Raw genomic sequence first — 16,429 nt, forward strand, 5'->3', positions numbered from 1 at the left:
CCCTTCGCCGGGTGTGTCCTCTTCCAGCCACAGGCTCAAGTGTAACCTGGGGTTCATGGGTCCCACTGGGTCACGGATCAAAGACCGCGATCAGCACGGGGTGGGCGCCCCGCAGAGAAATGCGCCCCCAGAACAGAGCAGCTCTGCCGGCAGGTGACTGGCACACAGCACCATGCACCCTTCCCATGGGTGTGGCTCATGGAGCTTGGACAGCATACCGCGGGCACGGATGTCCCCAACACCAGTGCGCCTTCTCCCAGAAAGCCCCCAGGGTCCTCGGGGACCCTTCTTCTTCACCCGTCCTGTTCCCTGTCACTGTGGGTTAGTCGTGCGTTTTCTGGGGTTTCCTACCGACAGACTGTGCCTCGCCTGCCCCCCATGTGCCCGGCTTCTTCCTCTTGCGTGGTTGCTTGGTGGCTGGTCCCGGGGCGGTGCCTCCCTGTGCTGGCCCCTCCCTGCCACCGAGCGCTGCTCCCGGTGTGGAGATGCCCGTCTGGGCCGTGCACCTGCCGACAGCTGTGGGGTCATCATCGGTGTGGGCTCTTCCCAGTGCGGCTGCTGGGAGGGTCTGCGCCCGTATCTGCGTGGACGTGGCCTGTTCAGCCTGGGTGGGGAGAGGTGGACACCCAAGGGCTGCATCATGGACCATGATCGCCGCTCACTCTAGTAGACGTTGCCGAGCCCAAGCCACCGAGGGGCTGCGGCCGTTCACCGACCCGCCCACGGCACGGGGGCATGCTGGGGGTTCCATCCCCTCGGCACCCGGCAATCCTAGTGCCATTCTAACAGGCGCACAGGGTGTCTTCCTACGGTTTTGTTTTGCACATTTATTTTGCATTTTCCTGAGGATGAGTGATGCTTACAGGTCGTTTCTCTCAAGGTGATTGAGTCCTTGCTAGATTTTTAATTGGCTCATCCGGAGTCTCATTACTGAGTTGTAGCAGATCGTTACCTCGTTCCCATGTACGTTTCTTCCTCCGACGTGTGTATGTGTACATATGAGCGCCTCCACGTGTGCATCGGCCCACAGGCATGGACGGACGCACGTACACACGCATGCATACGAACACACACGTTTTCCCCACCTGTGACTTGCCGTTCACCAGAGGAGAGGAGTTCAAAGGTTTAATTTTTATGAAGTCCTACGTGTTTTGTCTTTTCTGGAGCATCTCATGTCCTAAGAGACCCTGCGCCCCCCAGCGCTGAGAGGCTCTCCAGAGCTCCCTTCTGGAGGCTTCCTGGGAGCTTCCCTTCCGGTCCGCGTCTGTAACCCACTCTGAGCTGAGTTCGCCGGTGGCCTGGGACAACCGCTGAGGCTTGTTCTTTCTCTGTGCGTGTCCAGCTGACCCAGAACCATGTATTGGAAAGTCTCTCCTTTGCCCCCGTGGAATCAATTTGAAACATTTGTCAGAAGTCAAGCCACCGTGAACGGAAGGGGCATTTCCGGACGCGGTTCTGCTCTGCTGGGCGGGACGTCTCTCCGGCGGCGACACCACACTGTCTGGATGATGTCGTTCCTCTAGCTGGAGGCTTCATGACCGTGCGTGGCGTCCGTCTGCTTCCGTGTTCTGTCTCTGCGTTCGTGCTGCTTGTCCTGGGCTGTCACACTGCCACACGCACTTTGTTTTTTAAAAAATTTTATCATTATTTGACAGAGAAAGAGAGCCCAAGCAGGCAGGGCGGCAGGTAGAGGGAAGCAGGTTCCGCACTGAGCCGAGACTCTGATGCGGGACTCGATCCCAGGACCCCGGGATCACGACCTGAGCCGAAGCCAGAGGCTTCACGGACGGAGCCCCCGGGCGCCCCTCCCATACACATTTCAGAGTCCGCTTGTCCTTCTCTGTCACCCGCGCCGCGTCTGTCTGCGTGGGGTTGGCGTTCTTTCTTCCGCAAAGGTTTGGGGGATTGCGTCGGAGGGGGCGCGTGGGGCCGGGCCTGCTCGGCGGGGGCCGTAAGCCCCACAGTCTCACGGCCGCGCCAAGCAGAGCCAAGCAGAGTCCCTCTTCCATTTTCGAGCGAGCTTTGGACGTTTGTTTTTCAAGGCAATTGCGCATTTCACCTGGGCTGTCGGGTTTCTCTCGGAGGCTCGCAGTCACTCCCAGTCTCGCCGTCTGCGGAATCTGCAGCCGCCGCGGCCCCGGGCGCCAAGCCTGGTGCGGCCGCCCACGGGTCCCTCCGAGGGGGAGGCGGGCGCACGCGTGTCCCGGGGCTGTCGGGGGGCGCGCCGGGGGGCACCGCTGCCCGCGTGCTCTCCGCCTCCTGCTTCTCCGTCTTCCTTTATTATTTGTTGTTAAGACCCAAGTGTGCGGAGCGCCATGGGCTCCTGGGGTATGCGTCCGTCCGTCTCCGCTGCCCACACGCGGGAACCGTCCCTCGTCAGCCCCGTGCGTTTTCGGACCGTGCGTTTCCTCTTCTGGAGGAATTGCCCGTGTCTTCGCCGTGGACGGCCCCTCTGTCTCCTCGGGGCTCCTCCCTGTTCCGGAGGCTGCCCTGACCTTAACGCAGCCCGTCGGGCTCCCGCGGGGTCGGCGTGGGTGCCAGCTGCTTTCCCGCCCGAGCTCGTACTTCCTGTAGACGGCCCTCGGGGGTCTGGGAGGTGAACGCGGCCCGGCGTCTCTGCCCCTTTAACGGCGAACGGAAGCAGCAGGCCGGTCCCCGTCACCGTCTCCCCCTCACCCCGGGGCTGTCTCTCCTTCGCTTCTCGTCCTGTCCTCTTTGCGTGTCTTCTGCTGGGCTGTGTCTCCATTTCCCCAATGAGAGGGACTGTGCCACCTCTCTGCCCTGTCCACGTGACCCCATGCCACACAGGGAGACCGTGGGCTTCAACAGAGCCGCCCACTTTTACTGTGTTCTGTAGAGCAGCGCTGGCTGGGACTTACGTCTCCGACAACAGCAGGTTTGCAAGCACAGCGGCTCCCCCCGACAGCTACCGAGATGAAGTCTGAGTGAGGACGGGGGGCTCCTCCTAGCCTGGCACAGAGGTTGGGCCGCGTGCCTCTGTGGGCCTTTGCTTGTTCAGATGGGCCTGGGGAGGTGTGTGGAGGCAGCAAGCCCCATGCCCTGCGGCCCCGATGGGCCACGGCCTCTCCAGGCCCTTCTGCACAAGCCCACCGGCCACGCGGCTGATGACAGCACGCGCCCTAGGCAGCTGGGGGCACGTCCAGGCAGGCCCGGGCAGAACATGACTGTGGATGCTGGGCCAGCGTGGCTGCTGCTGGTCACCTCTGAAGCTTCTCCCTGGCAACTTGCATCCAAGGTACCAGCCCCCAGAGGACGGGGCTCGGGCCCAGCGGCTTGGGGCTGGAGTCAGGCCCGGGTCTGCTGAACCTGACTTCTGACCTGGTCCCTTGACAGTCCACTGTCCATCCACTCTCACTGGGTGATCAGAACATCCCACAGAGCGAGTGGGGGCAAGAAATGGGTCCTGGGCTGGGTCCAACCATCCAAATGGGCATCGGGCAACCTTTCCCGAGGCTGGGCTGTCCCTGGCCTCAAGGTGCCAAGGCTGAAAGGCACACCAGTGCCAGCTGATGTGTCCCGTCAGCCCTGGCCAGGGCCCCTCCAGGCAGCGAGCTGGCTCAGAGTCTTGGTTTTGCAGGGGGACTCCCTGGGCAGAGGATGATGGACGGAGAGGCTAGGAGCCCAGTTGGAAGGGACTGGAGTCCCACTGCCCACCACCCAGGGGCCTTCCAGACGCCTAGAGCTCCCAGGGACGCTGCCCAGACTCCCGGGGGCTGGGAGCTGCAGGCAGCCTGTCCACGGCATTCTGGGCCCGTGCACGTAAGACACGTAACAGGCACGTTCCCTCCACGTGTGGGATGTGATTAATTTTCCCGAACTAGGCACGACAGCCCCGCAGGCTTGGCCTGTCTGACTGTGCTGACCTCCGCCTCTCACAGGGCAGCACCGCGCTGGCCCTGGAAATCCCGCGTGCTGGCAGCCCCCCGCACCTGCCCGGAGGTGCGGGGGTGGGTCTGCGCAGCCAGAGGTCGGTGAGGTGCTGCCTGCCACAGCCCCCCTGCCCGGGGACCATGGGCCAGGAGTCGTGTAAGGTTCGCGGGTGTGTGGCAGGTGTGGGGGGACTGGGCAGGGTCAGTAAAGCTTGGACGGTGCGGTGGGGCTGCCTGTGAACGGAATGTGAAGCCAGGCCCTGTGGTGGGGGGGCGGGCTACGTCCAACACACGCCCCAACCACATCCCCCACCCCCGCTGGAGCCTGGTGACATGGGGGCCGCCTGGGGCCAGCCGTGGTCTGGGGCGTGGGATTGAGCAGGCTGGGGATGGGGTGCTGTCGGAGGCCCTCTGTGTCCTGCTGTTCTGGGGTCACTCTGCCCCCCGCACGACGTGGTGGGAGCAGATGTGGGAGCCGCGGGGGCAGAGGGCTGGTGCGGGGCTGCAGTCACTTCGCGGCCGAGCCCTCCCTCCCCGAGGCCCCTCTTGCCGCTCAGAGGGCCACGGCCTCACCCCGATCCGCGCGGAAGGCTGGAAGCACAGAGGCCTTGTCCCCGCAGGGTGGCATGTGGGGACACAGGCCTGAGGCCAACCGTGGAGTATGTAGGGCCCATCCCCCCCGGCCGGAGCAGCCCCAGGCCCGCTCCCCCAGGTCCCCCCTCCAGCTCCCCAGCCTGCCCCCACGTTGAGCCGAGGTCATCAGGGTAGGCCCTCATCGCACAGGCCTGGTGTCCTTACAAGAAGAGGGGACTTAGGACACACAGAGGGGAGAGCACAGGCTGAGACGCGTGTGCTGTGCCCACGAGCCAAGGACATGGAGGCCGAAGCAGGCGAGTCCCCACCTCTGTCGGGTCCAGGCCCCTGGCATGACGTCACAGGGACTCTGGGTCTGTCGGCCGCCCTTCGATGCTCCACATTCCCCCGCCCCCTCCAGGCTCCGGGAGCACATTGTCTAGAAGTCCTGACGCATCGTCGCGGTGGAGGGACCCCTGCCCCACGCCTGCACGGGGAGCCAGAGATGTCTTTAGGGAGACCAAGCAGCCATCATCGCCTGCTGATCCCTCTCCTCTCTCCAGCCAGCAGTGGACAGTTGGGAGCCTGGCACTGTCCTGGGCCGACTGTGGGAGGGGTCAGTGGGCCTGACTTGGCGTCGGAGGGTGGACCCCAGCAGGGGACACAGGGCCCCCCTCCCTGCTGGACAGACAACACTGTGTCCATCCCGGAAGGGCTGCTGGCCGAGCAAAACCAGCTGCCCCTGAGGTCCAGGCTTTATCTGTGGAATGGCCCCAGGAGTCTCCTGGGTTGATGGGGACCTTGGCCACGGGCTGCCCAGCAAGGGGGAGCCTTGCCCCCAGGGCTAAGGGGCTGAGGCAGGCTTAGACCAGGCAAGGGGTGCTCCGCTGGGTGGGGTGCAGGGGTGCCTGTGCCGGCTGTGGGGGGTCCCCGGAGGGGTGGGTGGAGGCTGTGATGGGAGAGCTGGCCACTCAGGACCCCTCGGGAGGAACGGGGTTGGGGGAAGGAGCAGAGCCCGGCCCATGGTCTGCCCACGCCAACCACAGAAGGGGCCTGGCAATGAGGTGGGGGGCACGAGTGGCCTACGTCGGGGCCAGCGCAGTCCCCAGCGGTGATGGACAGCGGGGGGTGGGGCGGGCGAGCAGGGGCTGAGGCTGGTGCTTGCCCAGCAGGCCAGCCACCCAGCCGGGCCCAGGGCCCCCCGTGCCACCTCCCAGTGTCACCGCGGAGGGCTCGGGGGTAAGGGGTGTTTGTCTCGGTCGGTTCAGGCTCAAGGGGTGGTCTGGGGGGCCCTCGGCTATGCTGGGGTGACCTGGGGATGGTGAGGAGAGGCTGACCTCCCCGAGCCCATGGAGAGGGCAGGCTGCTCCGTGGCTGTGGGACCCCTGCCGCCAGACTCGCTGGCCAGTCGCCGGCCCTCAGTCCCTTCTCCTCCGGGGACTGGTGACATGTACACAAGAAGGACACTGAGTCCCGAAACGCCCCGCTGCCCTGGGTGCCAGGCTCCTTCCAAGCCAGGCCTGGGAACGCAGCTGTCCTTGGGGAGGGCCATGCTGGGCCGAGGCAGGTGGCTGTCCCTTCCTTGGGAAAAAGGGAAGCGAAAACACAAGAAGGAAGCAGCTTCCCGTGCCGCGGAGTCACAAGTGCCTGGGACACGGGAGGTGGCCGTGGGGACAGCGGGTGCCAGGCTGCTCTTCCCTCGTGTGCCTGGCGGTCTCGCGGCCAGACCCGGGGACACACACGGAGACCGCTCGCTGGGCGGCCGAGGAGAGCCGGCGGGGCGTCTCGGGGCCGCTCCCCAATCACACCGCCCCGGGCTTCCGGCTCCCCTGTGCGGCGGGGCTCGCACCGCTGGCCCCACGGAGCTGCTCCTCTGTGGGACACCGAGGTTGGGACGTGGTGCGGGGGGACGATGGGCGGAGAGAGGGGGTGGATGCAGTGAGGGGCCCGACTGCTCCTGGGGGCAGCGCTGAGAACACCCTTAGTATTGTCGCTCCGGGAGGAAAGCCTCTTCCGCGACGTCCTTGAGCCCAGGGCAGCTGCAGAGACGGCTCCTGGGGTGTGGCCGGGTCAGGACAGCAGGGGACTCCCAGGAAGGGCCCGGGGAGCTGCGGGGAAACCCAGGCTAGCGCCGGGGAGGAGTGGCTGTGGGGCCGCCACCGGCCAGGGGGTCCCGGAGGCTAGCAGGGCGCGGGAACCCCGTGCTCCTCTCTGCCCCCCAGACGCCCTCTGGCGAGGTGCCGGCTGTCCCACGCCGTGACTCACCCTCACGCCCACTCGAGGGGGCAGGGTTGGTGTCTCCAGGGCCGGGATGAGGAAGCTGAGCCCTGGGGCTCAGCCTGCGGGACGCAGAGGAGAGGGCGTTGGTGCTGTGCCCTGCACCCCCCACGGGCCCCGGCACCCAAGTGCTCCATGCCACCCCAAGGGGGGCGAGCATCCTCTGGCCTGCTTCTGTCCACACGCGTGTGTGCGTGTGTGTGTGTATGCGCACGCACAGACCTGGGTGCCAGCAGGCCCAGAACCTGTCTCCCTACTTGCTCTGACTTGGTCACCACCGCAGGCTTCAAAAGCAAATATTTTGTCCCCAAGCTGCGGAGGAGGAAACCCGAGAGGTCTGGTGACTCAGACCCGCCCGGCTCACCAGCTGTGTCGGCCTGTGCGACTCGGGCCAGGCTCCCGAGAGCTGGGGACCGCCCTGCGGCTCGGCCGGGCTCTCACCCTCTGTGGGTGCGTCTGTCCCCTCGGGCCCTGCTTCCCCCAGCCCAGCAGGCCCCACTGTTTCAGGGTCCCGGACACCCCTCCTGGTGGTGACAGCCACTGTCCAGGCTGGGGGGCGTGAGCTGCGCCAGCCCCACCACGAGGGAGAGCACTTTGTGCGAGTGCGTGCGTGTGCACGTGTGTGTGTGAGCACGCGTGCGTGCGTGTACACATGTGTGTGTCCCGAGGCCGAGACCTCCGCTGTCCAGGCCCGCGGGGCTGTCCAGCGAGAGCGAGGAGGCCAGGACGGGGGGAGGCCTGAAGTCATCTCTGCTCCAGAAACCGGATCTGGGCAGATCTTCTTTCCGGGCCCAGGGGAGCCCTGTGCGCCCAGGCAGAAGGAAATGAAAGTTTACTGTAAACAGTGCTCCCGGGAGCCTTCAGTGATTGTCAGATATTATCACAGAGACCTGCTTCAAGGAAGGCGCCGTGGGGAGAGCTGGCCCGGCCAGCGGTGGAGCCGACTCCAAGGAGGCAGAGGGGCCACTCTGCCCCGCTCAGGCTCCCCTAAAGCCCACCATCCCCTCGGCCCCCGGGGCTGGGGTCGCAGCTCAGTGCGCAGGTTCCCGGGCCCGTGGGGCTGGCCTTCGGGGGCCTCGGGGCCCAGGGCTGAGTCACGGGCCCGGGCTTGCTGGGCCTGGGCGTGGCCGATCCTCTGCACAGACATTATTCTCGGTTTTCACGTGAACACCCGTCCTCTTCAGGTGGCCTTCCGTCCTTGACGCTGAGCCCTGGGGGACTTTCTCTTTTTCTTGCTTATCTTGGGGGACAGACTCAGAGCCAAAGGCAGGGAGCCTGGCCGGCTTGACTCCGAGTTCCAGAGGACCCATCAGGATCCTTCCGGATACGGGAGGTGGGGCCGTGTCTTTCTGCTTGGGGGGTCAGCGGGTGGGAGGGGCGCACGGACTCCAGGGAGAGATGCTGGGGTCCACGCAGCCTACCGCGCTCCTGGAGGAAAACGCAGGCCAAGGGCTGATTTGCAAACTACGTGTGGTCGCCGTGAGCTGTGTCCGTGCGTGCTTAATCCCATGGGGCTCCAGGATGGGGAGAGGCGGCACCGGGCACGGGCGCCCACCTCGCGGGCAGCACCTGGCCTTCACCCGCCACTCCCTGCCTGTCCCCCATCCTTCCTGTGCTGACCCGCCCCCAGCCACTCCGACGCTTACACCCTCCTGCCAGGACACCCTGAGAACCCTTGCCTGGGCACCCGCACACCCGCACATCCCTCAAGACCCGGCCGTGCTCTTCCGCTTGTTTCCGTGGCGTCTCTGCCTGACGCCCCCTTCCTGGACACGTTAGCATTAAGCTGGTGTTCCTGCGTGAGGGTTGGTCAGTCTATATTAGACCTCTCTTGGCTGTACAGAGGCTCCTCGAAAAGTTGAAACTAGAGCTACCCTGTGACCCAGCGATCACACTACTGGGTATTTACCCTAAAGATACAGATGGAGTGACCTGAAGGGGCACGTGTACCCGCATGTTCAAAGCAGCGATGTCCACAACAGCCAGACTGTGGGAAGAGCCCGGATGTCCATCCAGATGAACAGATTGAGAAGATGCGGTTCATATAGACAACGGAATATTACTCAGCCGTCAAAAAATAAAATCTTGCCATTTGCAACGACATGGACGGAACTAGAGGGTGTTATGCTGAGCGAAGTAAGTCAGTCAGAGAAAGACAATGATCACATGATCTCATTGATTTGAGGAATTTGAGAAACAAGACAGAGGATCACATGGGAAGGGAGGGAAAAATGGAACAAGACGAAACCAGAGACGGAGACAAACCCTAAGAGACTCTTCATCTCAGGAAACAAACTGAGGGTTCCTGGAGGGGACAAGGGTGGGGGGTGGGGTGGCTGGTGATGGACCCTGGAGAGGGTAAGTGAATTGTGTAAGACTGATGATTCATAGGCTGGTACCCCTGAAGAAAATGATACATTTTATGTTAATAAGAAAAAACGAAAGAAAACTTTCTTGACTCAGAATCTCCATTCAAATAAATATAAAAAAGGAATTCATTAGCTTACATTAACTACATCTCCCAGCATCAGCTTCAGGCTTGGCTGGATCCAGGAGCACAAATCATGGTCTCAAGGTCTGCCTATCTCTCCATGTCTTGGTTCTGCTTGTCTCTTATTGACTTCATTCTGGGTGACAACTCTCTCCCCACGGGGTAGAGGTAACCTTTGACAATCCCACATTTGCCTTCTACCAAGTTAGCAGCCCCGAGTAGGAAGAAGCCGATTTTCTGGTCACTCCGTAAACCAGTTCCAGAGACGGTGCTCATGGTATGGCTTGGGTGAGGTGTGCACCCCAGAGCCAAACACCGTGGCTGGCAGATGAGATATACATCTGTCCTTATACTGGATAAGCTTAGCCCTTTAGGAAGGAGAGAGGTTTGCTGCCTGGTGGAGGGGAGAGGGAGGCTGAGTAGTGTCACCAGCAGGACGGGTGAGCTCCTCGCGGTAGCCTTGTGCTTTTTAAGTGTCTCTGTACCCGCAGCCCCTTGCCCCATGCAAGGCACATAGATGAGTGCGATCTTTCTTCACTGGCGATCACCCCTCTTGCCCTTAGGGGCTTCTGGGCCTTAGAGAGTGGAGCACATGGGCTCCAGGGAGTTATAAAATGGCAAAAGTCATCTTTGGGAAGTCTCTCAGCTGCCCAGGTCAGGCTCTTCTCCTCTGGTGTCCTCAAGAGGAAGGATTAAACTGCAGCACACCTGACAGGACACCCAGTGCCAGCTCTGGCAGGGTCCGAGCCTTGAGGTCATTATTTGGGATCCTGGATCTAGCCATGCCTGAAGCCACTCTGGGTGATCCAGTGTGGAAGCCAACACATTTTCCTCTTGAGTTCATCTGAATCGGTATCCCAGATTACCATGTCCCAGACTCTGGAAGAAGGGGGTTAGGTCTTTTAGGTCTTCCTGAAAGTATGCATGAAAATGACTTCCCCTGTAGCCACCATTGTTAATAGGACCAACCATCCTGCTGTCAGAGGTGGGGAAGGAGTTCAGATGGATTCGGTTCTCGATGAGCCACGAGGGCACCCCCCGCCCCTGCCAGCTGGGGCTGGCTGCTTCCGAGGCCCTCCTTCCTCCTCAAGGGTCAGGAGAGCCCCCGCCCTGCCCCGCAGGGGTCCTCTGACCGCAGGGAAGAGTGGGGCAGGGTGTGCGGCCCTCACGCAGGCCTCCAGCTCACCCCGCCGTCCTCACCCTCTCCTTCTCTTCACCTAAACCCCAGACGCATGTGCTCCCTCTGGCTTCCCAGCTCCTCCCCAGCCCAGCAGGTGCAGGAGAGCAGTGGGCCCACGACAGCCGCCTTCTCTCTCTGTGCACGACGGTCACGGAGCCGCAGCTTGGCGTGAACACGGAACGGTTTCATTTGGGCCCACAGCCGCTTCCAAGCCCCCCTGAAGACCCCACCCCACCCCGTCCCTTTGGACTGTCCCAGTGCTGTCCACCGTCCAAAGCAGCTTCTCATCCCTCCCAGGGCACCCCCCAGAGTGAGGGTGTGTCGCACGGGGCTCGGAGGAGAGGTGCAGGCGTGTCCACCCTCCAGGCCACCTCCACTCTCGGGCACCGGCCGCCCTGAGGTCCCCAGCTCCGTCCCAGACTGGGTGGGGGCAGGCCCCAGGGCTCGTCCGGTGACTCAGCTGCATGAGGCCCCGCAGGAAGTGTGCATCCCTGGAGGGCCTCCTGGCATGGGTGTGCGGTGTGGGGGACATAGGAGGGTCAGGGTGGCTCAGCTGCCGCGCGCACCCCCGGTCCCCAGTTCCAGGGCTCGAGTGAGAGCCTCCTGCAAAGTCTCGCTCGCGGTCCTGGTGCTCGCGGGGCCGTTGCTAGTTCGTGCGGCGACCCCATGCCGCCCCACCCCCGGTGCTGGTGCTCTTGCGGCATCCGGGCTGCCGAGACTCGGTCACAGGGGTGCAGCGGTTTCCACCCTACTCCGTCTCGGATCCCTGTCTCTGGGGGACGCCAGCCGTCGTGCTGTACGCAGCTCTGTGGGGCGGCCCCGCGGCAAGGAGTGGCGGTCCCTGCCCGCAGCGGTGGAACCCGTGCTCTTGAGAACAGAGCCTCCCGCCCCGGTGACAGCGTCTGATGACACGGGCCTGTCTGACATCTTCGTGGCGAGCTCGGGCTCAGCCCTGAGTCAGAATTCCCAAATCCCTGAGCCACAGACACCGGCGGTAATGAACGCTTGATGGTTTCCGCTGCTGAGTTCTGGGGTGAAGCGTTGCCTGGCCAGGGCAGACGCCTCTCCTCCGTGTGTGTGTGCGTGTGTGCACACACACGTATGTTCTTCTGGAGAGCCCTGACAGACACGGCAGCCGCATACGCCGCCTTCCCAGGCTCCCAAGGTCACTCCTGTACGACCTGGGGCCCTCCCTGCCCCGAGGACACCCCCCATCTGTCTACACCCCTGCACACGGCTTCTTTATGAAATGCTTCCCAAGTGACCCGGGTTTGAACGAATTTCTCGTCCGGCCCAGGCATGGCCAAGCCAGCCCTCATCCGAGCCAAGACCCAGCCCACGGCCGTTGGAAGGGACTTTCCAGACCTTTCCCGGCGGGAGGAACCCGCAGGCAGCTCCCACCTGCTCCTTCCATCCACTCGCAAGAGCACCAGGGACCGGCAAAGGACGTTTTAATGAAGAAAATGTTGTCAGAGGCACCACAATTCCTTTCTGCTTTCTCGGGACTGACGGTCAACCTTCACGTGTCCTTGCTCCAGGGCCAGCGTGTGAGAAGGGAGGACCGAGGTCAAGCACCGCCTGCTCAGCCCCAACTGAGCAAGCGGGACGTGTGGCCTCTGGGGCTCCAGCAGGGAGAGGCGCAGAGGGGCTTGGCCCCTGCCCTGGGGGGAGGGATTTCCTTACCCTGTCCCTGGCAGATGGCTGTCCCTCAGGAGGAGGGAGGCACGCTCTCCTGGCAGGGATTCCGGGGCTCGGTGCCTCGCTGGGGAACCACAGAGGGGCCCGGTTTCCCCATGGGCAGCAGGAGTGGAGCCTGCCTCTGTTAAAAATGTTTGGCATTTTGGGGGCCCCTGGATGGCTCCGTTGGTTGGACATCTGCCTTTGGCTCAGGTCGTGATCCCGGGGTCCTGGGATCGAGCCCCGCGTAGGGCTCCCTGCTCGGCGAGAAGCCTGCTTCTCCCCCTCCCTCTGCCTACCCCCTGCTTGTGTTCCCTCTTCTGCTGTGTCTGTCTGTCAAATGCATAAATAAAATTTAAAAAAAAAAGATTAAAGTTTGATATTTCGTTCACTATGAGTTTTGAATTCATTTTGATTTTTAAGAGTGTTGCCCTAAAACAGCGCTCGCCTTCACGAGTGAGTCGTTCAGTGAGACCCGCGGAAAATTCTGCGCCAGGAAGAGGCTCTCCCTGCTGAGCCCCGAGGCTGGTGTCTGGTTTCTGCCCTCAGGGGTGTGGCACACAGTGAAAGCCTGGTGTCCGGGGTCGTCTGAGCAGGGCTATCTCCCGCCGAGCCTGAACCCCATGCAGCAGGCACCTGTGAGGCTTACTGCCCACTGGAGCCCGGGGCCAGCCCCTGGCAGACCCCAGCAGAAGCCCAGTAAACAGCGGTACCCGTGAGGGGCCTGACCACCACCCCCCAGGCCAGGATGCTGCATGGCGGCGGTCCCTGGCGCGGTGGGAGGGCCGTCCGGAGGGACACAGCAGCCGCTGTCCATCAGCTTACCTGTGCGAGCCCCCGCCCCGGGCAGTGCTCTAGAGGGCAGGCAACCTCTGAGGCAGAAAAGGCCTCAGGGTCAGTGTGGATCCTTCCAGAAGAGGCTGCATCAGGTCTTGCCAGCTCGGACCATGGGTCCGTGTTATTCCATCTGATAAACAGAGGGAGGGCAGCGAATGCTCCTTGACCCGGAGCTGCGCTGGGGGCTTCCTCCTGTCGCCCACCCCCACCCTCCTGACCCCCGTTGTGTGGCGGGGGCTCACTGTGTTCAGCGACCCCTCTGAGGTTGCCCAGCACCTGTCCCCGGGGCACCCCGGAGCGCAGACCTCCCCAGTCTCCCAAGACCGGGCCTCCGGAAAGGGAACGAGGGGCGGGCCCCACTTCCTGGTGCTTCTCCATCGACCTGGTCGGGGACGTGCAACCGAGCCCTGGGACGGTCCCGGTGGCCACCGGAAGGGACAGGCGTGGGGAGGCAGGCCACTACAGTTGCCTGGGCTGCAGTTCCCCAAGGAACTCCTCTGGGCCATCCACTGTCTGTTCTATGTGTGGCCGACTGGAGGGGTCCCACCCCACCTGAGAGCAGGCACCCACGGTGGGGGGGGGGTGGCGAGAGCACCGGTGCTGGGGTGCCGGGAGGAGCCCCATCCTGAGGACAAGGGAGCATGCCGCCCTCTCAGAGAAGGAGCTGGGCGTCCAGAAAGCTGCTGGCAGGGCTGAGGGAAGGAGAGGCATCAGACGGAGAGGCCTGTGTGTGGGCAGACCCTGCGTGGACGTCAGCACACACGTGTCACACACGCACTGTGGATATGGACACACACACACACACACACACACACAGAACTAGGCTTTCCGCTTACCCCCACTCAAAGCTGCCAGGTCACACATCAGCCAAAGCTGGGTTTCCACTCACCCTTTTCCCTGTCTGAACTCTCCATCCGGATCCCCAAGGCCTGCCCACCCGAGTCCAGGTCAGCCCAACCTGCCTCGCCTCCTGAACAGGGCCATCCCAGGATGTGCCAGGCCAGCGACGGGACCTGCTTCCGGGATGGGCCCTCTGAGGGGCAGGCTCAGAGCTTCCTGATGCAATCAAAGGCTCCATCCCAGCCCCAGGAAGTACCCCGTACCCAGAGGAGAAAACCGAAGGCCAGTGGGGCCAAGGCTCCCCCAAGGTCACACAGGTAGGCGGGTGGCCTGGGGGCGGAGGGACTCAGCTTGGGAATGAGAATCAGCGTGGTGAGCACGTCCAGCATTTTGCCCTGGGCCCCGGCCCCCAGCCCTCTCCTGGATAGACAGTGGGTACCAGTGAGTGCTTGCAGGGGCTCGTGGAGGGGGTTCTGGTAGCCTCCCCTCCTTTTTCCCATTTATGCCCGATGAGGAAGACCCCACTGATGACCTAGAAAACGACCTTGATGCCTACTTTGTAAACGAGATCACCATTATTGCTCAAGCCCCTGCCAACCCACTCCCCGCCCCCGGACGGGCTTCCTCTCCTGCTAGTCATTCATTCTCCGCGTCTCTTCCTCATTCCTTTCTGGAAGGCAGGTGAGCGCGTCTCCCTTCCGAGCCTCCCTCTTCCCTGGGACTCCGACCCACACGTCGCTCATTCTTTCCGTCATCTGCAGACAGCCCTCAGGCTCTTTGCCTAGGTCTGCAGACATCCTGAGCATGTCTTCCTCCTCTCCCTGATGATTCAACACCTCGCTCGGGCAGAAACGTCCCTCGGTAGCTCGGGGGTCGCTCTTGTCCCGAGGTGGACTCTTCCGGAATTTACGCAGCCTCGCCCGCTTTCTCGTGGTTAGAGTGGACGCTGTGTCTTTCCCTATCCGTTACTTTCAACCTCTCTGTGTTCTAGTGGTTAACCCGTGTCTCTTGGCGAGGACATACGGCGGAGTCTTGGTTTTCTCAGCCAGTCAGATAAGCTCTGTCTTTCCATTCGAATGTCTGGTCCATTTACATTTAATGTAATCAGGGACACGGTTGGCGTCGGAGCTCCCACTTGCTATTTGCTTCCTCAGTTGTCCCACCTTCTCCACCTTCTCTTTCGTCCTTTGTCCCTGCTTTCCAGACTCTTCGGGGCTCTGCCTCTGCCTTCCTACGGATCAGTGTTCGCAGCTGGGACTGCTTTCCTTCAGCCCGAAGAGCTTCCTCTGCTGTGGTTTCGTTGTGTAGGTCTGTCTACTGGGAATAAATTCCTTCAGCTTTTGTTTGTCTGCAAATACCTTTGTTTTCGTACTCATTTTAGAAGGATGTTCTCACTGGGTATGGAATTCTAGGTTGAGAGTTCTTTCTGTCAGCACTTTGAAGATGTACTAAATTGTTCCTGGCTTTCGTTGTTCTTAACGGGAAGGCACTTGTCATTCTTACTGTTCTTCCCATGGAGGCAACGTGTCGTCTTCTCTGGAAGCTTCTCAGGTTTTCTCCGTATTTTTAGTTCTTAGCAGTTTCCCTTTAATGTGCCTGGGCATGGTTTTCTTTGCCTTGATCTTCTTCGGAATTTGCAGTGTTTCTTAAGTCTATGGGATGATGTCTTTTATCAGTTTTGGAGAAATCCTCAGCCGTCATCTCTTCAAATATTTATTCTGCCCCATTTTCAATCTCTTCTTCGGGGATGCCGATTACACAGAAGCTTGGACGATAGCTTATTTGTGATTTTCTCGTACGTCCCTGAGTTCCGTCCTTTTCATCTCCATTTCTTCTGTCTCTGCCTCCCTTTGGATAATTTTTATTGACTTGTGTTTGCCCAAACTGTATTGTTGAACACACATAAATCCAACGCCTAGAAGATGTAACGTCCCGTTCTCATAGTTAGTCTCTGGCACTCAGGCACACGTCCAGAATGCTGTTTTGCGTCTCCCTCTTTCTTCTGGCTACACTCTCTCCCACCCATTTAAGCACTGAGCTTTCGGCTGTAGAGTGCCTTTGGTTCCCTTTCAGAGATCCCATTTCTCGTTTGAAATTCTCCATCCTTTAGTTCATTTTATAGGTTTCTCCAAATTCTTTAGCATATCTGTAAGAGTTATTCGAAAGTCCTCATTCAGTAACTTTAACATCCGGGTCATGTGTGCATCTGCTTCTCATACCAATTTTCCCTCTTGCTCAAGGGTCAGATTTTCCTACTTCTCATGTCTCGAAGTCTGTTATTGTCTTCTGGGCATTATGGCTAAAGGAACTGCAGGCCGTGGGGTGAATATGGCTTCTGGTAGGTAACTAAGCGACTGGCTGACCCCTCTGGTCCCCTCAGGAGGTAGAGGTCTTCTTCATCCTAAAAACAACAAGACCACATTGACAATAAAAGAACAAACCCCCTGATCTCCTCATCTGGCTTTCTTCTCGCTGCCTGGCTCCTACCTCCTCTGAGTCCTCGGCCGACTCAAATCCGTGTCCACTTCTGAACCTAGAGTCTCTATCGGTGGGCTCAGCTGCGGCTTTTGGGTCCGGGGTGGGGGGTCCCAGCTCTGAGAGGCCTCCTTGAGATCAGCCCACTCGGTACCCCTCTCCTGACTCTTCCTCCAACCCCACCAGCCC

The sequence above is a fragment of the Mustela putorius genome, unplaced genomic scaffold (assembly GCF_011764305.1).
Source record: "Mustela putorius furo isolate JIRA1106 unplaced genomic scaffold, ASM1176430v1.1 tig00000765_pilon_pilon_pilon, whole genome shotgun sequence".
NCBI lineage: Eukaryota > Metazoa > Chordata > Mammalia > Carnivora > Mustelidae > Mustela > Mustela putorius.